We start from the raw sequence: 26,349 nt of genomic DNA on the forward strand, positions 1-26,349 counted from the left end.
CTGGTGAAGGTTTCCATAGAAATAGCAGAGCGGCTTCTGGGGTTGGGGTACATGAACATCTCTTTGTGGAGCCTTATTCTTCCCTTTAGTAGTCAGTGGCAGTGCTGGTTCTGGTTAAGCCTATAAGTAGACAGACATTGATCTGAAGCTGCATGAATTCCAGAGGAACCAAGCTCAAAGCAAACTTTCACCGTGTAGTCTTCTATGTTCAGGCAGAAAGAGGGGAGGAAGCTTGGGGCATGTGTTGTGCCAACAGGAAATCAAAGAAAGTGTTAATCACCCATTATTCACTTAACCTGATACTCGAAGGTAGTAAAATCAGCAGAAATGTTGTGCATTTGTACTTAATTATTGACGTACGGTCCTTCGAGTAAGGAGGTAGTAGGAAACATCCAGGTCTATAAACCTATGAAAGTATCATTGCTACTTTATAATTGATAGATGGTTACACAGGCAAATATTTCTAGGATTGGGAGATCCCTATTAGTAAAAACAGTCTACTCCATTATTGGACAGCTTTCGCTATATTCCTCAATTTCATCGTAACTTGCTTCCATCTGTTTTCTAAGCAGAAGAGTAAGAGTAATAATGATATCCTTGGCAATGTTGCATTGGGAGGTAGGTGTAAGTATGGATAGGGAGCCTGTTAATCTTGGGTAGAAGATATTGCTCATAAATTTTCCTGGTTGTTAGTTTCCACTTAGGAGGGTTTTTTTTTTTTTTTTTCTTTTTCAGAAATATTTAGGTTCCCCTGTGTCCTACAATTATGCCTCAATTTAATGTAGCTAATTTCTCAAACAGCCTTCTGGAACAAATCTGGGTTCTATCAGGTTTTTGACAATTTCTTAATTCCCAGCACCAACCCTGTATTTTGAGAGAGAGAGAGATGTAACACAGAAAAATTTCGTTTTGTACAGCTATGGATCAAGTACTCTGAAGAGTCTGAAAAACTTATTTGAGTCATCAAAGAGAATTTAATTTTGAGAGAAAATTACCTCAATCACTTTTATTCATACCCTCTTGTCTCTTCCAAGCACACTAAATTCTTAAGTTTTATTTTTGTAAGACTGTGTATAGAAAACGTGTGTGTGTGTGTGTGTGTGTGTGTGTGTGTGTGTGTGTGGAGAGAGAAAGAAAGAGAGAAGGAGGGCACTTATGAAACATATCACATAAGAAACAGCTTTAGTTATTCAGGAATAACTAATGATAGATTTCAAATAATCACATTGACTTTTCCTCTATATTATTTCTTTAGTCACTGAAAAGGCCTATTAATTTAAGAGTGGCCTGGTAAAAATATGCTATGACTATTTTGGCAAGTTAATCTTAGGTAGCTAGAAGGACATAGATAATATGCCCAGAAATATTCAATAATTGCTAAGAAAAATATAGGGACATTAACAATATGATCACTTATTTAGGAAAATTTGCTGACTAGATGGAGAGGCAAAAAGGAATAAAAAATTGAAATAGAAAAACACTAATCATACAATAAATTTATATTTTATCTGCCACATATTTTATTTCCAATGTTTTCTTTCAGATGTTTTGATAGTATTTAAGACTGATTGTATTTAAGACTTAGATTTCAGTACAGAGTTCAGACCTTTTTGATTACTCATTATTCCCTGATAAATCACCCATGTAATGACCTATACTCACTCTTATGTCTTCAACAGATACCACCACACCCAAATTCTACCCTTCTGCTGGTTTGTGCATATACAAGCTCCCTATTTTCAAACTTTTTCTGAAACATTTTCCCCATCATCTTGTCTTACCTAAAATCTGACTCTCTTCTGATATGTTTTCATATCCCCCCTCCAGAAGAGATTTCACATCCTCTCACACCAAAAGTATCTCATGGTGGGGACCTGGGAATGTCTTCATTCTCATTCTTTTGTATCTTTTTTAGGTCATAAACTTCCCCTCCATTTTCAAGTTTATGCCATACATCTCTAACCTTCTCTTCCATACTTGGTTGCTGAAATCTACAGGCTTTCTTCATTGAAAGTTTTGTCTGTGCTCAATTATTTACAGCCTTATTTCCAGAGTCCTCTTTATCCTCTCTACCTCAGTCATATAAGGCTAGGGTCATGCCATAGATTTTGTTATTAACAAACACTGAAAATTACCAACACACTAAATTGCCAAAATGTAGAATGTCAAAAGACACTTTATAATTTTCCATATTTCCAGCTCATCTAATTAACACTGACACTGAAAACAACCTTCGGCTTCTGTGGCAGAGAAAGTGTTTAGCAACTATACCCCCCAAAAATCAAACTTCCTTGGAGCAAATTCAGGCCATGAGGTTAATTCTGGTTAAAGTATAGACTGTAAAGTGATAAGATAAATGTGCAAATCTTACATTCCTTGCTTCATCTGCTTAAATGACTTTGAAGGCCATGCATTGAGATAACAGCATCACATAATGGAGGCAATTTAAAGCAGCCAAGTCACTAAATGGAATAAAATATCACTAATACATTTCAAACTTTTCTTCCCAAAGAAATTACCTTTTGCAGTGTTATTCAATGAGAATTTGAGGGTTTTGTTTGTCATGGCAACTTACATTAATGATCTCTCCTAATACAATCTGCTGTCACTTAAAATCCATTGACTCCATTACCTTTTATGTACTACTTAACATACTCTTTCTGCCTCTACTTACTTCTCTCTTCATTCAGGTGATATTTTATGACCCATACTTATATTTAGCATTCTATTAATTCACCCGTCTCTATTTGTACTTTCTGCTTCTATCAAAATCTCACTTTGAGGTAAAAACAAAACAAAAAACAAACAAACAAACAAAAACCATTCGCATTCTCTGTTCCTGCATCCAGCCACCTGAATATTGTTGTGTTTAAAATGTCATGATCATCTCCTTAAAAGAGTACTTGACATTGCAAGATGTTTGATTATATTTCTCTAGTATGTTCACTCTAAAAAACATTTATGTATACCTGAATTACAATACTAAAAAAAGTATCTCCTTTCTTCTTTCAATTTTAGCTAATTAATACAGCTTACACTTTATTGAGAAAATAAAAGCAATTTAAAAATTCCCCATTCTTCCACCACCATTTTTTAAAGTATTATTCTCTGCCTTAGTCATTGTCTTCTCCTTCTATCTGTTTCCTTCTATCTTATTACCATGTAGGAAGTATTCTTCCTTATATGAAATGCCAATATATGTGTTCCAGATTCTATCACTTCTCATTTTCTCAATGAACCCAGTGTTCTCCTCAAATACCTAGGAGTAAATCTATCTAAAACTATCTCACATTTAATTCATATATTTTCCCAGCTACTGTCCTATTTCTTTTTCCACATCACACTCAAACTTTTTGGAATATTTCAACATCTGCAGTATTGACTTCCTCACTAATCACTCACTCCCCAGTGCGTGATTCCTGTGCACACTATTATACAAAAACTGCTCTTAAGACAAAAATGACCCTTATATTCTTGCATCCAATAAAACATTTTCTTTTCTCATCTGCTTAGAACTCATAGCAGTACTTTTTTTTTTTTTTTAATAAATTTTTTTTTTTAATTTATTTATGATAGTCACAGAGAGAGGCAGAGAGAGGCAGAAACACAGGCAGAGGGAGAAGCAGGCTCCATGCACTGGGAGCCCGACGTGGGATTCGATCCCGGGTCTCCAGGATCGTGCCCTGGGCCAAAGGCAGGCACTAAACCGCTGCGCCACCCAGGGATCCCATCATAGCAGCACTTAATAGACCCACAAACTTCCCTTTCTTGATACAATTTCCATGTTCTAACATGTCAAGCTCTCTTTATTTCTCCACTCTTACTATCCTGCCCAAATACTTCAGTTCTTTCTAGTTCTATATTTTTTTACTTTGTATTCTATCCTCCTAGATGATCTCATTCATTTTCATATCTGTGAATATCACCTAAAATGTCTTAACTATCCATTTTTTTTCTTATTTTGATCTCTCTTCTGAGCATATTCAATTGATTATCTCCAAATTTGAGCCAAACTCAACATATCCAAAACAAAATCTTGTGTTTTCCTCCAAGGATTTTCCTGGTAATTCTATACATCTCTGTAAATTTTCTGCTACCAGAGTGAGTGCTGGAAATGTATGTTATTATGGACAATTCACTCTACCTCAATCCAATATTCAATCTATAACTATGTTTTCCCATTTTATATACAAATATACTTCAAAATCATTAAAGATTTTCTATCAGAATCTTTGTAGCTACCATCATCTCTATCTTGTACTATTATAAGAACTTCCTTAGGGTTGCCATTTTAATTCTCATATCCTTGTTCCACCCACACCTAATTCCTATCCATTCTTGTACACAACTGCTAGAGTTTTATTATCATTTTAAGTCATATATGGGATCATATCATATGCCAGATTTAAAGTTTTCCATTGTTTCCCAGTGTACTGAGAAGATATTTCTAATACCTTTACAGGGACTGCAAAGCCCTGTGTCACCTAACCTGTATCTAGCTTTCCAGCTACATTAAGTATCACCCTTCTCCTTTACTTACTCTGTTCCAGGTGACTTTTTTCAGTGTTTAAAATAAACTTTAGTTTTAGAACAGTTTTTCATTTATGTAAAAACTGATCAGAATATGACAGTTTCCATAAATCCTTCAGCAAGTTTCCCCTATTATTAAATCTTACTTTGATATGATATATTTTTTACAATTAATGAGTTAATGTTGATAAAATATTAATAACCCAAATCCCTACATTGTTAATATTATCTTAGTTTTTATCCAATGAGTGTTTTTTGCTCCAGGATCCTATCCGAGATACTACATTAGATTTAGCCATCATGTTTCCTTAGGCTCCTCACAGCTGTGACACTAAGACTTACACGTTTATGATGACCCTGAAAATTTTGAGGAATACTGGTTAGGGTATTTTGTAAAATGGCCCTTTACTGGGATTTGTCTGATTTTATTTTCATGATTAGACTTGAGATTAAAGTTGGGGAGAAAGACTACAGAGAAAAAATATTCCTCTCATTGCATTATACCAAGCATATGTACTTTCAACATGACATCACTATTGATGCTGACCTTTATAGTCTGGCTAAGGTAATGTTTGTCAGAGCTCTCCGGTATAAATTCGCTTCTTTTTTTTTTTTTTTTTTTTTTTTTTAAGATTTATGTATTTATTTGACAGAGAGAGAGCATGCACACCCAAGTAGGGGGAGCAGCAGAGAGAGACGGAGAAGCAGGCTCTCTGACAAGTGGGGAGCTTGATGTGGGGCTCGATTCCAAGAGCCTGGGATCATGACCTGAGCTGAATGTAGATGCTTAACTGAGCCATCCAGGCACCTCTAAATTTACTTTCCTTTTCTTACTGGTCGTACTCTTCCCTATAGAAGTAAATCACTATGCACAGTCCATACTTAAGTAGTAAGAAGTTAGGGCAGCCCCATGGTGCACCGGTTTAGCGCCTCCTGCAGCCCAGGGCGTGATCCTGAAGACTCTGGATCCAGTCCCGCATCAGGCTCCCTGCATGGTGCCTGCTTCTCCCTCTGCCTATGTCTCTGCCTCTCTCTGTGTCTCTATGAATAAATAAATAAAATCTTTAAAATATATATATATATAAATATATTTTTTTTTTAAAGTAAAAAGTATGTTCATTCTCCTTCAGGGCAGAGTATATACAAAACTTACTTGGAATTCTTCTGACTGGGAGATTTGTCTCTTCTCCCCCATTTACTAATTTATTTAATTACGATTTTATATCAATATGAACTCATAAATATTTACTTTATACTTTGAGCTTTAACCCACCACTTTATTTTGGTGGTCAAATTCTTCCAATTTTGGCTATTGGTAGCTCTTTCTGTTGGCTTCTGTTTCCCTTTGATATATTCCCATTATTGTGGGTTTTTTTTGTTTGGTTTTCCTGTGCACCACCGTATGATCCAGGTTCATCTTGTATATTACTGCCCCATCCTATAATCAGCAATTTCTCAAGGAGCCTTGGAACCAAACCTAGTGCTAGTGTGTTCATTGCTACTGGCATGTCACTATTTCTAGGCTCTGTTAACTGACAGAGCATGGAAATATACACATATAGATAAACACAAGAATATACATATATCTATAAGTATTTGTGTAGTATCCGCCTGTATCTACATTAAGTGAAAATGAATTTGTACTGACATCTCCAATTCAAATCCATTACCACTTAGACCTTTACAATATCCTCCCCTTGCTTGTCTAACCTCATGCTACAACAGAGAAAAACTTGCCTACCACGATTGTCATTCACTTATTTTTTATTTCCAGTATACATGTTTAATAAAAACATTATAATTGTTAACCCATATTCCCATGAGATACAACATTATCAACTGGAGTATAGTGCATATGTACAGTATCTTTTGCTTTTAGATTTCCAGACTCCACTTTCCAAAGTTACTCGGGTCAGCAGCTTTTTCTCCATCCCCATTTAAGGAGGTTGTTTTATACATTTGTAATACAATTAGATTAATTTTTTCACATTCTGCATTCCATTCTGGATTTTCCACCAAACCCTAAATATTTAAAATTTTCATGTGTTAAAAATTCATTTTTTTTGCTTTAAAGTACAATGCTTTTGGACAACTATATAACGTAATATATCACAATTATAATATTATACAAGATATTTTTATCATCCTAAACAATCCCCTGTGCTTCAATGAGTGAAGGTTACCTTCCCTACTTGCAAACCTCTGGCAAACACTGATATATATGTGTGTGCACACACACACGTATATATACTTTTTTTTTTCATTTTTTTTGCCTCTACAGTTTTGCCTTTTCCAGAATGTCATATAATTGAAATTGTATTGTATATAGTCATTTCAGGCTGACTTATATAATTTAGCAATATGTATTTAAGAATTGACTGTGTCTTTTTGTGGCTTGATAGCTCATTTATCACTGCATTATTTTCCACTGTATAGATGTACTAAGTTAGTTTACTCATTCACTTGTTGAGGGCATTCTATTTGTTTCTATTTATTTCTGATTTCAAAGTTTTTTCTCACCTTGATTTTCATTCGGCCTGCCTCAATGCTTTACCTCCCAATCTTTGCTTAGCAGTCTCTCAATAATTTGTTAAGATCTCAGCTTAAATGCCATTTCTTTACAGAAGACTGTCTTCAACCTAACAGTAGTATCTCATGTAATTCTTTCTCATAATTTCTTTTTTGGAATCTTAGTAATGCTTGCCATTATTTGTATGGCGTATTGTTGACTTTAATATTCTCCTCTATGTAACAGTAAACTTGCTCTGATTGCTTCACCTCTGTAGCTGTAGTGCCTACCAATGCTTTGGCACATAGTAGGTTCATAGGATGTGTCTGTTGAGTGAAATTGTAGTAAACCATCTCAGCAAATTTTTATAATGACTGGCAGAGATACTTTTATTCACATTTTACTTTGGGAAATTGAGACACGGCAAATTTCTTAAATTTATATAGATATTAACATAGCTGAGATTTAAGCTTAAATATGCTCATTCCAAGACCAGTGTTTCTTTTTCTACTCTACCACCAGGGCACAAAGAATGGTTCTGCAGTAATAGATGCTCTACAGATGAAGATAAATATTATCCAGCTGAGAAGAGAGCTACCTTAGGCACCTACTGCCTTGAGAACATGAGGTTAGAATTAAGCTCTCATGGAGGTAGAAATGATCTAATCAAAATCTTGTAGAACTGACAAACTCTTCTAACATTTTCATGATGTTTAATTATGAATGAATTGTAGGTTAAAGGAAAAGTATTAATTTGAGCATGAAATTTGTTGTCATAGTTAAAGCTATTTTCAGATATCTGTGCCTAAAGAATGGTTATATTATTGTTTCTATTGGCAACTACATAAAAATCCATGAACCTCTACCCAACAGAGGTTGAGGAGAGCCCTATGGTTTTCAAGACCTCCTTCCCATAGCTGTTAAAATTGGGTCTTTCATCAGTGAAGTAGAGACTGGTCCCAGAGATCTGTTTTCTTAGTTTTCTCTTTCTTATATGGAATAATTTGAAAGTCTTTGCTATGGGCCTTGAAATTCTTTAAGCATGGAAAAATCATACCCCCTGAATATGTCCTAAGTTTACAAACCTTTGGCACCTCCATCATCAACATATTAACGAATCTTTCAGCAGCTGTCATTTCATAGAACCTCCCCAAATTACTGAGAATGAGAGGACTGTAATAAAAGGATTATACATTAATCAAGATAGTTGCTAAATTAATTTTCAGTCACTTTTCTATGTTCAGAATAGTTAAGCCCCAAAGCACTACATGGGCCATTTTTCCTTCTAAAATTAAGAAGATTAAGAAGAGCAATAAAAAACCACTAGTTCATCAAGTCCATTTATCTCAATTGCAGAGCAATCCTTAGTGAGAAGATTTCATTTAATAATTTTTGGTGTTTTTTGTCACCCTTATATTTAGCATTTTTTTTTTACCACACACTTGGAAAGAGATTCCATTATAGAATACAGTATAATGTATATAATACATTATAGAATACAGCACTTCAGTGTTTGTATCTATCTTTAACCCAAGAAACAAAGTGGTTTCTGGATGTAAGAATAAATATGTGAAATAATTATGAAAAATTAATAATTGAATAATGAAAGGTCATGCTATTATCATGACCCTTCCACTGCTTCTGACATTTCCTCCCTGCTCACCACACTCAGACTCATTGGAATTAATGGGAATAATAAAACCATGTGGGACACATGGATGAGGTGAAAACATATTTAATAAGCAAAGTGATGTGCCTTTGTATATCATAACGATTTGAAGTTAGTTTTGCTATGCTTACTAGTTTACATTCTTGAATAAAGTCATCTTTTTACCAAAAGAAACCAATAAAAAATATAGTCTGCTTCAGTTTAAATACTTAGTCAGTAATTTGATTTAGAGACCACCTGTGACTCTGTTAACTCATCCTAGAATGTTATTTTATTATGAAAGTAGTATATGCTTACTCAAGAAAAAATTCAAATGAATTAAGTATTTTAGTTATATATAATTATGTAATTGCACTGCCTGCATATAACGCTCTTAATATTTTAATATTATTATATTTAATATTTTATTCAATGTGACATGATATATGATATTATGCATATATGCTTATAAAAACATTTTTTTTTTTTTTTGCTTATAAAAACATTTAAATGAGTGCCTTATAATATGGGATGATATATATACTTCCTATATATATGACCAAAATTGTCTCTGCCATTTTATCTATGAAAATGCTATGCCATATTTTATTTAATACCTATAAATAGCTATTTAGATTGCCTCATTTTCCACAAATTCAAACAATACAGTAATACACATTTTTGTACATGTATTATTTTCCATTATGTTGTCTTAAGGATAATATACTACTATGTGCAGAATTTTGACTCAACACTTGAGCACAATTTTTAAATCAATACTTCTATTAAATAGTCTGGAAGCAAGTATTTTACTAATTTGCAACCCTACCAGCAGTATATGAGATTTTCCATCAGTAACTTTTAAAATCTTGAGATACCTGGGTGGCTCCGCTATTGGGCGCCTGCCTTCGGCTCAGGTTGTGATTCTGGGATCTGAGATCAAGTCCCACATCAGGCTCCCTGCAAGGAGCCTGCTTCTCCCTCTGCTTATGTCTCTGCCTCTCTCTCTGTCTGTGTCTCTCATGAATAAATAAATAAATCTTAAAAAAATAACTTATAAAATCTTGACCAATCTAAAAAGCAAGTCATTTATACATCCCCTATTTTTGAGTTCTATTGCTGTGAGGTTGAATTTTTAAATATTAATTGAACATTTTTATTTCTGATACACCAAGGACAATGTCTTAGAGTCAAGACATATTGGAAAGAGGACATAACTTATGTATTACCTACAATTTGTCACAAATTATCTCCCCATATTAGGAAGAAAGCTAGTACAAGCACATTACAAAGTATGTAGTGAACCTGTTTCAAAGCATACAATAAATGACATCCCAGCCCTGGCTGACTTTATGGATGCTACCCTATAAGGTGCATTTGAGCCATTGTGAACTAACTTAATACCAAATATATTTCCTGCTTTGTTCAGCTGCTGTGCAGATATTTCCATCATTCCTTTTAAGTATATTTAAGATATTAGATAAGAAAGTTCTCACAATAGTGTAAGTAGGAATATACTCCATATAATTCCTGGTCTAGAGATCTTTTTATTATGCTGCATAGAACTGACCAAAGGGCAGTCCATCTTTATGGCAGATCTTTAATCAGGAATTATGCTTTCAGAGAAAATAAACAGATTTTAACATTAGTACTTTGATTGATAGTAATTTTTTAATTCATAAAGGAGACCGTGTAATTTACCTCCCATCTATGCTTCTTCCTAGTAATAACACTGAATAATTAAGTCCTACTCTAAATATCCAATTTATACTGTTTGTTCATTCTGTAGGTTAGCAATCTCCAAATATTTAAAATCAACAGTAAGTCTTTTACATTACATAATGGTGATGTATGAAATATTTTTGTGAAATCCAATTCATACCAGTAAAAAGGATGGTCTTGGATTTAAACAATTTTCTCAGATCTCTCTCAACTAAATGTATCTGGTCACAGCCTGATGAGTTTTAGGGCACTGGCAACTTTGGATAACTTACGACTCACTAGTACTACGAACTAAATGTCATTAGTATGAGAGATTTGCTAAAATGCTGTAGATTCAGGTCTTTCTTTCATCTCCTAAAATGCCTCCATTTTAAGATATATTTTCTTTTCCTGTTTTTTTTTTAAAGATTATATTTATTTATTCATGAGAGACACAGATAGTCAGAGACATAGGCAGAGGGAGAAGCAGGCTCCCTGTGGGGAGCCTGATGTGGGACTCCATCCCAGGACTTCAGGATTATGATCTTAGCTGAAGGCAGATGCGCAACCGCTGAGCCACCCAGTGATCCCTTAAGATATATTTTCTTAATTTAAATATAGATATCACACACACACAACTGCTATGCCACCCAGGATAGGCTAGATTATACTGCAGAAAGACAATCATCATATGATTTCACTCATACATGGAATGTAAGATAGTGAAAGGGACTATAAGGAAAAGTAGGGAAACTAAGTGGGGAAAAATTAGAGAGAAAGACAAACCGTGAGAGTCTCCTAACTCTGGGAAACAAACAAACGGTTGCAGAAGGGGACGAAGGTGGTGGTGGAGTGACTGGGTGACAGGCACTAAGGAGGGCACTTGGGATGAGCACTGGATGTTAAACTATATGCTGGCAAATTGAATTTAAATTAAAAAAAAAAAAGAAACATCTCTAAATGATGAATGGTTTCTAACTAATGCTACATGCTCAATCAACATGAGTTGGTCAGAATTTTGGACTGACAAAAGCACTGTCTTAAAATGTCCTTCTACCATCAGTTTAACAAAGGAAAGGGATTTGACAAATGTGTTCTGGCACTGCAAGCTCCTATTAGAAAGTGGTTGTGAAGGTCAATTTTACATGTCAAAGTGGCGAGGCTACGGTGTCCAGTTGTTTGATCAACAGTGAAGTGTCTTGAAAGAGAAGGAATTCTGCCTCCAGGCTAAAACATAGAAATCCTGACTGAGTTTCCAACCTGCTGCCATGCAGAATTTGGGCTCAAAACTGAAACACCAGCTCCTGTCCAAACTTTCAGACTGCTGGCCTGCCATGCCGATTTTCGACTTTCCAGTTGCACAGTTGTGTAACTCTGTGTTTACCAATTGGAGGAACCATCAAAATGTTTACCACCGCAGCCAAACCATTTTAGATTTCCAATAACAATGTATAAGGAATTCAATTTCTCTATATGTTTACACACTTGTTCTTTTTCCTTTTTTATTATAACCATTCTAGTGGGCATGAAGTGGTAGAGGTTATTTTTAAATTAAACAAACTTGATTTTTTTTCTTATTTACTTCTTATTGTCCATTTCATGTTTAATATTGTAAAATTTGGACCACATATTTATAGTCTATGTCCAATAATTTTATTACATTATATTCATGTTTTTTTTCTTTGTTTTGGCCTACTCTTTTATATGGTGAATTTTCCTCTGTTTGAGCTCATATTCTCTAGATCTTTAACTACAAGAATTATGAAAAGCTTTTTAGTTGAGTAATTATCCCTTTAATAAGGATTTCCCTACACTCACTGGCAGTGATCAGGCCATCCAGAACTTTTTCCCCAACCTTCCATTTGATATAAAATCTGGGGTCAAGAAAATTTAAAGAGCATTTTGAGGAACAGTGACATAATCAAGGTAGCAAAATAAGATACCCCTCTTCATTTTTACCCTCAAAAACAATTTGGCATCCATCCACAGACAAAAGTACCTTTGACAAAAGTACCTTTGTAGGAGCTGTGAGATATAGCACCATAGGCCAAGGTGCTCAGGTGAAGTCTCACCTACCCTTCCATTAGATAATAGGCATATAGACCTTGGTCCCAACTATAGACCCTAAAGTGGCCTATGAATTGCTTCCAGCCTTTCCTGGCTGGATATTGTTTGTGAGACTGGAAAATACTGACTTAGGCATTCACCCAAGAATAAGAAAGTCTTTGTGGAAGTCCAGGAGTCCAGCAGAAAAGTTTCAGTACATGGATGGAGCAAAAATATCCAAAGTTGGACACATTGGAGAGTGGAAGGAAGTCTTACTTTACCTGGATCATTCCTCCCTCAGCATGGTTCAGATCAGTACTAATGGAGTTTATCTCCAACCGTGATTTCTCCTGTGGGGAACAGTGAAAGCATGTGACTGATCACCTGGTTTCCTCAGCTGTGCAGGACACTCTTCATCTAGAGTACTGACTCATGAGCTGCACAACAGGGAGGAGTGCAGAGGGAAAGAGCAGCTGGGCAAATAGGAGCCAGGGCTGGGAACATATCAAATGAACACTGATACTTCTCATTGCATCATAGATCCCATCAGAGGTTTTCCCACAAGTCTCTGGGACATCTTGCCTCTGGACCTCCATAATTGGCCCATAACTATAAATCTATATTTCCTACTTCCCTTCACTCCTTTTTGCCCATCCCCTTCCCTTTCTCTCTGGCAACCACCAGTTTGTTCTCTGCAATTATGGTTCTGTTTATGTTTTGTTTGTCTGTTCATCTGTTTTGGTTTTCAGATTCCACATATAAGTGAAATCATATGGTTGTCTTTGTCTCATTTAGTTTAAAAAACATCCTCCAGGTCCATTCATGCTGTCACAAATGGAAAAATTTTATTATATTTTACGGATGAGTAAAATTCCATTTCATATATATCAATACAATATCTATTCATCTATTGATGGACACTTGGGTCGCTTCCATATCTTGGTTTTTATAAATACTGCTACAATAAGCATAAGGGTGCATATATCTTTTCAAATTAGTGTTTTTGTTTTCTTTAGGTAAATACTCAGCAGAATTAGTGGATCGCATGGTATTTCTATTTTTAATTTTTTGAGAAACTTACACGTTGTTTTCCATAGTAACTGCACCAATTTAAATTCCCACTAACAGTTCATGAAGGTTTCCTTTTTTTCCCACTTCTTCACTAATACTTGTTATTTTTTGTCTTTTTGATTCTAGCCATTCTGACAAGTGTAAGGTGACATCGCATTGTGGTTCGTCTTGCATTTCCCTGATGATGAGTAATGTTGAGTAACTTTTCATGTGTCTGTTGGCCATGTGTGTCTTCCTGGGAAAAAGAAATGTCTATTCAGGTCCTCTTCCCACCTTTAATTGAATTATTTTTAAAATTTTTATTCCTTACTTTAACGCTCCTTCTTCATTATATAGATCTCAGTTTCTCATCTATATCATTTTCCTTCGCTTTGATGAACTTCTTTTAACATTTCTTTCAAGACAGTTCTGTTGGCAACAAATTCTCCCAATTTCTGTTTATCTTGAAAGTCTGTTTTTCCTTACCTTAAAAGATTTAGTGGAATATATAATCTAGATTGCTGGATATTTTTCTCTAGATATTTAAAATATTTCATTCCACTGTCTTCTTGTTTTCATGGTACTGAAGAGAAGTCTGATACAATTCTCCACTTCTCTATAGGTAAGGTATTTTCCCCCTGTGGCTTCTTTCAGAAATTTTTTCATTATCTTTGGTTTTTCTATAGTTTGAGGATGACATACCAGGTTTAGGTTTCTATTGGAATTTTTCTTGCTTGGTGTTCTCCGAGCTTCTTGAATCTGTAGATTCCTGGTTCTCTTTCTGCCATTAATTAGAGAAAAATCACAATTTCTCATGATCTCTACTATTTTTTCCAAATATTACTTCAGTCCTTTCTTTCTTTCCTTTGTTTTCCCATTTCATATGTTACACCTTTTGCAGTTGCCTCATAGTTCTCAAATACTGTTATGTTTGTTTCAGTCTTTTTTTCACTGCTTTTCAGTTTTGGAGGATGCTATTGAAATATCTTCAAGTTCAGAGTGTCCAGTCTACATATCAGCCCTTCAAAGCTATTCTTCATTTCTGTTGCAATGTTTTTGTTTGTTGGTTTGTTTGTTTTAAAGATTTTATTCATGTATACATGAGGGACACACAGAGAGAAAGGCAGAGACAGAGGCAGAGGGAGAAGCAGGCTCCATGCCCGGAGCCCGATGTGGGACTAAATCCATGGACGGTGGGATCACGCCCTGAGCCAAAGGCAGATGATCAACCACTGAGCCATCCAGGCATCCCTGTTACAATGTTTTTGATGTCTAGCATTTCTTTTTGGTTCCTTCTTAGAATTTCCATCTCTTGGCTTACGTTGCCCATCTGTCCTTGCAGGCTGTCTCCATTGTTCAATATAGCCTTTAGTATATTAATCATAGTTGTTTTAAATTCCGGGTCTAATAATTCCAATATCCCTGCCATAGCTGCGTGTGGTTCTGATGCTTTCTCTGTCTCTTCAAACTGTGGTTTTTGTCTTGGGTATGCCTTATAATTCTTAATAATCAGACATTATGTGGTGAGTAAAAGAAACTTCTGTAAATAAGCTGTTAGTTATGTGGTGGTAAAATGTGGAAGGAGAAGTGTTCTATAGTTCTGTGATTAGATCTCACTCTTTCAGGGAGCCTATGCCTCCAGATTGTGAACTTCACAAGTGTTTCTTTGTCTCTCTCTCCTCATTAGGTGGGACAAAATGGTTAAAGTTAGCTGGAATTGGGTATTTCCTTTCCCCTGGTCAGTTAGGGTCTGGTAAAAGCCCAGCAGGTTATGCTCTAGTTAAAACTGTTTCTTCTGAGAGCAGGATCTATTAAGAAGAACAGAATATTTTTGTATATTTCAAAAGGGCTTTTTTTCTTCCCTTTCCACCAGCCAGAAGAACGAGAGGATTTTTCTTAGATATTCACTGTGAGAACCTGGTTGAGCGCCAGGAGATAAAACTTGCAAAAGTTTGGGATCCCCTGAATGACTGAGTCCTCCTGGAGTTTTTGTCTCTCAGACTTGTTCACACTAAGTCTCCAATGTCTCATCAATTACAGTTCAGGCTTCTCTACCCTGGTACTGGTTCTTGTAGAGGTTTTTGTTTTGTTTTGTTTTTTAAAGATTTTATTTATTTATTTGAGAGAGAGAAAGAGAGAGAGAGAGAATGAGCAGGGAGAGGGACAAGCAGGCTTCCCTCTGATCAGGGAGCCCAACACAGGGCTCAATCCCAGGACCCTGAGATCATGACCTGAGCTGAAGGCAGATGCTTAACTGACTGAGCCACCCAGCTGCCCCTCTTTTATAGAGTTTCTTGCTCATGAGTTTCTACCCTGATAAGCTCCAATTCTCTGTATTCACCCTAATTGGTCTCTCCAATTTGGAAGCAACAGTTTGCCGTCTGACCTTTCTTCTCTTACAAATTTAAGAGTTGTTTATTTTTCAGTTTGTTCAGCTTTTTATTTGTTGTTAGGACGGAGATAAGACTTCCAAGTTTCTTACATGCTGGACCAGAAACCAGAAGCTGCTATGTGTATTTTATCACAAATTATTTTTTTTTAATTTGAAAAAGGTTATGGAATAATATGAACAGTATATTCCTGCCTTCACAGAAAGTACTTACATATCTGCATGAATTTGTAAGACTTAACATTTAATGCAGGAAGTCTATGATGGATGTATTTCTAGGAAAGGTATTCGGATGGGAAGAAGTAAATTTTGCTTATTTTATTTCAAAAACAATTTGCATTTTTATGAGTATATATTATTATGTATTATAATTTTAAATTAAAATAATGAAATAATAATAAATTAAAATAATGAAATAAGAAAAAAACCCACAAAAGTATAAAACTCATCAGTGGTCAATAGAAGTTCTCATGTGAAATGACTGCCTGATAGACTTGAACTTATAGAGTTCCTCTTATTTTTTTACAGTGAAATTTCTTTACTTTGGAAATTCCCAACAGCTACAAATGCAGATGTCACATTTACACTTGATCTGGAATGACAATCACCTTTGTGAAAGGTGTGGAGACAGGAGGACATGAAGTTTGTATCTGTAAGTGATATCTATGGGCAACTAAGGCTCTAAACCACTTCCCTAGATATCTTTTAGATGCTTCTCTTTTTCTATACCTTTCATATACTGCCATTTTGTATTAGTACCAGTTTATTATGTGGCAAAGAGAAGTAAGTCAGTCATACGCCAATCTTTATAAGATCTAATTTAATCCTGGACAACTGTCCAGCTATGTAGAAGCTTAGATAAAGAGAACCTAAGATAAAGAGAACATCACTTCCTTTCCCACTCAAGCAACTTTCCTGTCTCCAATTTCTTCAGCTTTTTTCCCCAAACTTTTTGACTCTTAAGTTTTGGGTGAAAAATGTTCTATGGGGTCTCCAAAACATTGCAACTTTTCATGAAGCCTGTTCTAGTAGTTCTTGACAGAGAAAATCACTATTATTGGTATTATTATAACTACTGGTCCATTACTATTGGTGCTTGGTGAACATGGGGGTTGGGGATAACATTGAAATTTATATATAGAGTAAGTTCTCTTGCTTGTTAAGATGATCATTATTAGTCCTCCTACACATAATCTCAACATAGTCTCAACGAGGTTTCTGCTTTATAGTTTATATTCCTGAGGATAATTTAAACTTTTCTGCAAATCAAAGAACAATGTTAAAGGGATAAAATCCCACCATGGAATTTAAAATTAAGTCTGAGTGATGGATATAGTATTTGAGTAGAACCTGCAGAACCCACAAAATCACTAGAGCTATGTAGCAGCCAGTTCTATGTACATGGTCTTTTACAGCTTTATGTAAGGCAGTAGAATGACAGTATTTAAATAATACTGGTAAGGGGTGCCTGGGTGGCTCAGTCGGTTGAGTATCTGACTCTTGATTTCGGCTCTGGTCATGATCTCAGGGTCCTGACTTTGTACCCCAGGGGTTGGGCTCTGCACTTAGCACAGAGTCTGCTTGGGATTCTTTCTTTCCCCCCCTCTGCCCCTCCCCCCACTCCTACTATCTCTAAAATAAAATCTTTTAAAAACCAAATAAATAAATAACACTGATAACATTTATGGAGAGCTTGCTTTGGGCCCTCTACTGTTTTAGGTACTGGGTTTTAGTGCTAGAAAGTTCTAAATTCAACTAAGTTCCAAATCCATCTTCCCTATTTGCTAGTTGTGTGACTTGGGGCAGATTTCTAACTTCACTGATATTCTGTTTATTTCTAAAATGGAGATATACAAATACTACTCTAACAGGATTGCTGTATAGATTTAATACACGATCTATTTAAAGTGTTTAGCATAGCACCTTGCACAAAGCAAACATTTGCTAGTATTTTAATTACCTCCTACAGACTGTCTTCAGTATGGTTTTTTTTGGTATTCTAGTTTATGACTCAGAAAATTCAGTTGATTTGCTTCACTTTGGTCAAAGGATATGTTAATGAATTTCCATTTTCACACCTTCTTTAAAGCAATTATGTTTATTTTTGATTTCTTTCATTCCCCCAGTTCTTTGTATATTCCTTAGTGGCTTTGGGATCATGGGGCCTCACACCAAAGTGATGAAATTTCCATCTAAAAATGGAAACAGTCATGTAGGGGCACCTGGTGGCTCAGTCAGTTAAGTAGTTGCCTTCAGCTCAGGTCATGATCCCAGGATCCTGGGATCGAGTTTTGCATCAGGCTTCTTGCTCTTTGTGTAGCCTGCTTCTCCCTCTCCCTCTGTGGCCCACTTCTCTGCTTGTGCTTTATCTCTCTGTGAAATAAATAAAACTATTTTTAGAAATATGGAAAGAGCCGTGTAACTTTTCAAGTGGATTAAAAAAAAATAAAGCTTTCAATTTTATTACACCAAACACAAAAGAATGACTTCTACTTACTACTATTTTTTGATGAAAACTATGGTTGCAAAGACTTTCATTATATAATTAGTTCATCCTCAAACCCTGTTTCATATTAAAAAGCAGTACATATATATATTGTATATAATGCATATATTCAATATATTTGTTTACTGATTGATTTTTCAGTAGAAGCACATCCATGCACAATTAGAACAGAAGGGAGATTATTCCCAACCTGAGGTCTCTAGTGTCCCTGCCAGAGTGAGCTGAGTAGGCAGAGTAAGTGGCTCATTGAATGAATCAGAGGGTGCTATTCAGCCTAAAGGTATCATCTCATGTTGGGCTTTCTAAGGTGACTGAACAAAAAACTACTTTGTAGAAACCTGTCAGGTAAAGATAAGTGAAAATAATATGAGGAGAGAATGTTTCCAGAACATCAAGATCTAAAAATTTTGACACCTTCAAACGTAATATTTTAATATTTTCTAGAGAAATGCAAGTCTTTTAGGGCCAGAAGATGTACTTATGGTCTGAAATAAAGACTGGGATGAAAGAGATATGATGGTTATAAAGAAGAGAATGTCCTGAAAAAACACAATGTCTTGTTAAAATTACTGCCCTTCTTCATTTGAATATGAATGGTGAAAAGGGTGCAGGATGGGGTGGAGAAGCAAGACAGCAGGAAATATATATTTACAAACAATATTCTCTTCTAATTGAATTGAGATATTGCAGTTTCTCTATGGCCTTCATTGACCTTATCACAATGCTTTATATGCCTAGCAGCTAAGGTATCTGGCAGCTAAGTAAGTTCTGGGGCACTTGAGAAGTTTATTTTTATAAATCTGAAGGCTAATTACTTGGTGATATGGATGGCTGAGTTAGAACTGATGGTGTCTATTTCATGTAATACCTTTCACCACTCAAGTGAAGCAAGGTTGGGTGATAGGAGTGGTTTTACTCAATTTATTTGTGAGGGTGAACATGGGATCCTAAAAGCAGATTTCAAGTTCCTGTTATTTAAGAAGGTTTTACAACCTAATAGGACAACAGGCTACACATAGGCAGATTTATGTTCACAGGTGTTGTGAAATATATCTTTATTAAATAAACGAATGAATGAATGCCACTGCTAGTTGAATGGGAATTGTGTAGTATAATTATGACACAGTTCTATTTGTTCTTGGTATGCATTAAAGAATCTTGATAAAGGCCAAAATTACATGAGACAGAGTAGGCAGATAGATGCCCCATTTCTTCCATTCTGAGGCTTTCAAGTAGTGTATTTACAGAAATCAAGAGAAAGGTAAGTTCTCTAAAATAAACATCTTTACCAATACCATTTCATGTTTAGAGGTCCATACATTTGCACCTTTAGAATTCATAAGTATTTTCTTTGAAATGATTTCATTCAGCCTCTAATTTTAATAATGTGCTCAATCATATGTTTAGGTAGATATTGAAAAATAATAATATATGTGGTTTGTGAAAATCAGCATGGAACATTATATTTCTGAAATATAGCTTTGACGAGGAAGAGAAAGTCTACAGGAAGATAATGTTCGAGTATTCGGTCACATTAGATATACACAAAGAGGAGAACCCTGTTTACAGAGGGCTCAAACTTTCTCAGTCATTCCATAATGGATTGATATATATAGGTTTAAATAGATTAATAATAGCACACTACCTGTAACTGATCAATAATGAGTGCTGACAGTTTCATATTTGGAATGATTCTGAAGTCACATGTGGGTATATCCTGAATGTCAATTATAACTGATTAATTAATGGGAAAATGGCAAATGGCACTGTACTTGCTGTCCTTATAACTGTGCTTTCTAAGGGATGAATATTCAGTGTTAACAAAAGGATGACACAACCCCAGGGCAATGCAATTGAAATGGCAGAGAAAGGACAACATAGGAGGCCCAGTCTGCTCTTCTGTCAGCTTTGACCTGTGTGCATTTCCTCAGCAAACAACAATGTTGCAGATGACACCAGGCCCCAGCCATAAGAGGTATTTTCTGTGATGAGTTGGCAGCAGAGCAGCGGTGATCGCTACATTTTTACTTTTACCTTTTGTATTCAATTGCACAACCTGAGGACAGGGATTTAGCTTTTTATCTGGATGTGTATTGGGGTTTGCGATGTAAAATGTCTTCATTATTCTCAAATAACCTTTCCCTTGAATTATAGAAATCGTCACCCTCGATAAAACATAGCAGTCCAAAGAGATCAATATTCAGTCTCCTTTCCAGATGTTGTAAAGAAATGAGTGAGTTCCCAGAATGCTCTGGACTAATTTCACTGTGAGATGTAAAAAGAATATTTTTTTTCTTACTTCAGCCAGCAATCTGTTAAAGCTCTGAAGCATAAGGCCAGGTATTTCTTGCCAGTGGCTTTTGTCCAATTGACTATCACATAGGTGCTATTCTTATTCAAGGCAATGATTGAGCCTCATTTAACCAGCCAACCAATTTCCTCTATGAAACCTTGAAACTGCTAATACCTGATGGTGAATTTTATACCATTGGTAGGATATTTGCTTTTTAAAAAAAAAAATATATATATATATATGTATATTAATTATTTATTGATGAAAGACGCACAGAGAGGCAGAGACACAAGCAGGGAGCCCGATGCAGGACTTGATCCTGAGACCCTGGGATCACGACCTGAGCCAAAGGCAGATGCTCACCACTGAGCCACTCATGCATCCCACGATATTTGCTCTTATATATTTTAAAAATTGGTATAAATCTGTAAAATATGTGGCAATTACAGCTTAACGAGTGAAATTATCTTTTCTTCATCTCTGACTTCACAACATAGTGGGCCTTCTTTGTAGGCAGAAGAAATGTGTCTGGCTTATAGTATAATTACTCTATGCCAGAGTTCCAATGATAGGTCCAACAAAAACCCCAGTTCATTCATCTAGTTGATAGTTACTGAAATCTGGACAGGTTATGTATGTTATTCTTAGCTTCTCATATAGCAGAGCTAAATTTAATTGTAAACTAAGAATAATCTGCAATTACACTTGACTTATTTAGTAGCAAAATAGGTTCTAGAAACCAAATCACCAAGTCAAATGTTCTTTTTATGCTATGCTCACTGTTAACCTAAATTTTACCACCCAGCCTTTCTTTTGAAGTTGGGAAGGGGAAGAAAAAAAATAAACTAGGATTTATGTGTATGTGAATTTGGGATGAATAAAACATTATGTTAAACATTACCACACATATACACCTCAATCCTTGGAATGTTCCTGCAAATTAGGTATGACTATCACAGATTTTTATATTTTAGAAAAAGTAAAATCAGAATGTTTAAGTACTTTTGTCCAATGTCTCACAGTTACTAAATAATCAAGACTCTACTCTGTATAATACTGTTCACAAAGTTCAAGTACAAAAAAAAAAAATTTCCTTTGGTTCTCTTGCAGGGACATCCTAGGGTGCTCTGATTAAATACTGAGAATAAATACTGGGGTTTATTGATCTTTGCTGTTTCCTTGTTTCCCATGGTTTCCTTGCCAACCCTAGTCAGGAAGAGATGAAAGAGAAAGTCTGAGTAAAACAGACACTGAGAGTGAATGTGCTTTGCCTGTTGTGCTAGTCTCTGTGCTGTCAATGAGGCACTGCGGCTCTAACTTCCTTTTGACTTCTATCCCCTGTTCACAGTGGAGGTCACCTCTTCTCATTGGTGGTTCTATCCAGGTAGTACAGCCTTGTTTTTTTACTACTTAGGTTCTGCTGCTCATGGCCATAACATTCCTCAATCAAGTCATGCCAACATTATCCCTGCCTCCTGGCCCAAACCTTGCCAGAGTTACACCCTGCCATCATGCTTACTTTTGTTGCCATAACTCCATCTGCCTCTGCTAATGTCCATTTTATGAGCGCCTTCAGAGCTGCTGAAATGCTAACAGAAGTGAGAGTATGCTCTCTCCCCTGAATCCTTTAACCAAGATTCAAAAAAGCCCATCTCTTTCTCTTTTCTTATAGAACTCTTGGGGTGACACATAATATATTAAGCTTGGTCTCTCACTTTTGAGTAAACTTTGCAGGATAAATTTTCAACATGTCTAAACATAGTGGAGAATGTTAAATTGGTACCATACACTGTCTCAAACAAACACCTCCTATCCTGGTCCAGTGTTGAGGCACTTCTTTTCTCTCTCCTGGGATGCCTTTCATGCACTTCCAGGACACTATTTCCAAAGACTAGGAAGATATTTATGTCTCAAGTTTTGTTTGGGAAAGCTCTTGTCCAGAGATTCATTTGCATTCATTACATGATTCTTACAGTTTTTGTTAAATATCCATGAAATGCTCATGTGCAGAGAGCTCCTATCATATCATCTGACTTTTCAGCATCCCTTTAGAGAGTATGTCCATTGCAGTTCCATCTGGGAGTCACTCAATACTCATTCTGGCCACATGAAATAGACCCTGTATTATTTGGCTGTTTCTTAGTGCTCTCCACATTACTAGAATTGTTCCAGTCAATGAGTAACTACATTCACATCCTACAGTAACATAGTTGCTAACCTTTGCAGTCACAGTCACATGATTGAGTAAATCTGAAGCAGTCTTTTTAAAATGAGGTTGCTAAAAAATAATTTTGATTATGGTAAAGGTCAAAAGTAAAGGCTCTTCGGAGGGCAGCTATTCAGTGTGGGTGCCATAATGGTGAGATAGTGCTTATAAAAGAATCATATTAAAGAATCCAGACAAAGACAGGAACAGTAATGAATAAAGAGATTGCAGGAAACAAAACAAACAACACTCCTCCCCTCCCCCTGCAAATCTGGATCACAGAGTGTAATGAGGTATAGTCACAGGACAATACTATTCCAACGTGGAGATGGTAGTAGTCAAGGGACAGTTACGATTTTAACTAAGGCACAAGATAACATTTTATCTTCTATTGGAAAAAACAAAACTCTGAGGTTGCCTCAAACTCCCTGCTTATTTTTTCTCATCTTTTTTTCTCTGATGTTCCTTCTGATAGTTTTCCTTTCTAAGTTTTTCTCAGTTTGACTTATCTTTTGCTATGGCTATGGGCTAGATCCCACCTGGCACCCCTAAATGGGTTCACTAATGTACATTCATTTTATTTATTTATTTATTTATTTATTTATTTATTTATTTATTTTGCATGTGCACAGCACAGTCACAGTCCAGTGTCATCTAGACTATAACTATTTAATGATTATTCACTAGCAGTGGTTCTCTTACCATGTAATACAGAAGCCATGAGCCCAGACCACAGAGGTGATGGCTTAACTGTCCTCCTCCATCTTCCTTGGATGCATCAACATGTATTCAAGCATCTGTGTGTGATGCTGGTTGTTGCTCCTCTGTCCTGGAGCTGTTAGGAACACAGCAGATAGGGCCTATTAATACAGAGTTGACAGTCGGTTACATGCACCTCCTTGCTTTTGTCCAATCTCTGAGAATGTCCACTATGTCCACCACCTTCCGACTCTATTCCACTTCTGGCAAACTCAGGTTTTTCTCTACTCAGAATCCTCTCCTAACAAATGAACTAGGTTGTGGGCTTGCATGTTAATACTTTGTTATGTCAGTGACTTAAAGTAAAGATGCATTCAAACTACTTCGGAAAGCCCAAAGCCTTCCCTAGGAGCAGGAGAAGGGAGACTACCCTGGATCATTACTGGGTGAAAACCCAACATAGGCCATAACAACACAAAAGACTGAAGATGATTGAAGAAATCAGAGATATTTAAATTTCAAGTTTGCTCTTCTACTTCCACATGCATGGGGCAATGTGACTTAGGTTTGGTTTCCTGAGCTTCATGTTCCTCTTTGTATTTACAGAAACAACTGCATGCATACAGGGCTATTGTAAAGATTGCTTATAACAATGTAATTAAAGTGCAGGCTTAGCACAGTTAAGCCTCTTTAACTCAAAGCCATTATTATGACAAAGATTAAGAATTAAAAGCATCACTATTCAGGTCACAGTAACTCTGAATGCTTGCTCTCCTTTTGCAAATACCTCTTCTGAATGGTGGAGAATACCTCTCCTCATGTAGTCTGACAGGCAAGGCTCTCTCTTAACTAGGGATTACCAGGTTTAGGGGTAATTGAGCATGGGCAATTGTTTGCCCATGACAGACAGTCTCTTTATTTCTCTCCTGGTGGGATTTTCCCCCAACTTTTTCTTTCATCATCTATTCTTTCCATTGAAGAAATAGGACTAGAAGGGCCATGAACAGGCACTGGCTTAGTTGGAAAGAACAGAAAATTGCTTATCCCACTTTTTAGGCAACACTCTTTCTGGAGCTTCAGAAATATTTTTAAGAACCATGAAGTTTTATGCAGCTTCCTAAACTACATCGAGTTTGCACTAGGTCACACAATTGCCATTTTAAGCCAAATGTCTCAGCACAGTAGTTACCAGAGGATTGCTTTTGGGTTCTCTCTTAGTACTTTCTTGGGATTGGGTAAAGTCATTATATATATTTCAACAAAAATTCAGAGATTTGGAAACTTGTCCAGATATAATTCCAACTGTCCATGATCAACAATGAAAAGCTGTCACAGAACAAAATAAATGATAGTAAGTTAAGAACTTTGCAAGTTACTTCACCATTAGAAGTTAATATGTTCTAAATTTAAAACCAAAGAAGACATCCATCATTGTCACAAGTTATGATTTTCACAGTTTTTTGTTTGTTTGTTTGTTTGTTTTTTGGTATGTTCCTTTTAGGTTGAAACATTTGGATTTTATTTAAACTGAATCTCTTTTGGGGAAATTAACAGGCATTATCTAAGAATGTCTTGGAAAAAAAAGAAAAGCAGCACTTAAAGCATAGCATATGGTTTGAGATCCAGGAGGGAGAAAATCATTATGAGGGCACATAGAAAATACCAATTAAATTAAGGTTACCACCTGCCTAGTTTTAATCAGGATATATCAAATTGAAAGGTTTGTGTCCAATGTCTTGACTGACTTTATTTCTGAAACGATCTTTTCCTTTGAGATTTGAAAACTTAAATTTCTCTAGGTCATTCAACTACTCTCTCTACTCACTGCCATGTCTAATTTCAAAGTATCTTATACTTTTCTCTATAGAATTGTTATAATAGGATGCTAATAGGACATCTGCCTATATTTGGTTCCTGCTCATCTATCTCCTATATTCCTTACAGAGCAATCTTTCTAAGTTGCAAACACGATCATGTTACTCTTCTGTTTAATGATTTGATGACCCTAAATTTTCTTCATTAGACATTTCTAAGCCTTTAAAAATGTTGATATAAGGCCTTCACTGATCTTCATTATGTCCTATCCCTTTCCCATGTGCTCCTGTAAGCCAGATTTTCCAGATTATCTGCCATTCATCATAACCAACGTGCAATTTCTCTTGCTACTTGGTCTGAACCAAATGCCACACTTTCTTCACAAGCCTCCACTAATTCCTTAGACCACTAAGCTGCATGAGGACAGTGACAGTGTCCTGTCCTGACAGACGGGGCTTACTTGTATATTCCTAGCACTTATTATAATGACTGTTACATAGTGAGTAGTCAATACTTTTTTTTTCCTGAATAAATGACAAATTCCTCAGTTTAAACATAATATACTCCAGGAAATTTTCCTTATGCTATGTACTTTAAAGTCAGAATTTTAATAAAAGTTACATGTTTTTACTTACTGATTATAACTTTGACTTGATTACATACCACCACTCTAGGTCATGAGCTCTCTGAAGAGGAGTTATAATTATTTTTGTAACCCAATTTCTAGCATGTGACTTGTTGTTGGTCCAAACATTCTTGTTTCTTTTTCTGTCCTTCGTGTTTTATTGAAGTTCAGGGGAGAAAAAGAGTTGTAAGACTTCTTGCCATACTTTGCATAGTAGAATTTATAGAAAAATTGGAGAAATGGTTTAGGAATGAAGTGTTAGAGCAGCCTGGAACAGAAATTGAAGCCAGGAAATATGTTGAAACAATTTTGATTAGAAACAAAAGGGTTAA

The 26,349-nt window shown here is 35.8% G+C and overlaps 1 long non-coding RNA gene across 1 annotated transcript; it reads right to left on the minus strand.

The window, feature by feature from the left end:
* LOC140600665 (uncharacterized) lies at positions 1 to 26,077 on the minus strand. Its single transcript, XR_012003837.1, has 3 exons — positions 26,028 to 26,077; positions 23,581 to 23,713; positions 1 to 120 (listed from the first exon to the last, which is right to left on the minus strand). It is a non-coding gene; the product is annotated as an uncharacterized lncRNA (long non-coding RNA).
* Positions 26,078 to 26,349: the final 272 nt, after the last annotated feature.

The sequence above is a fragment of the Canis lupus genome, chromosome 12 (genome assembly GCF_048164855.1).
Source record: "Canis lupus baileyi chromosome 12, mCanLup2.hap1, whole genome shotgun sequence".
Taxonomy (NCBI): Eukaryota; Metazoa; Chordata; class Mammalia; order Carnivora; family Canidae; genus Canis; species Canis lupus.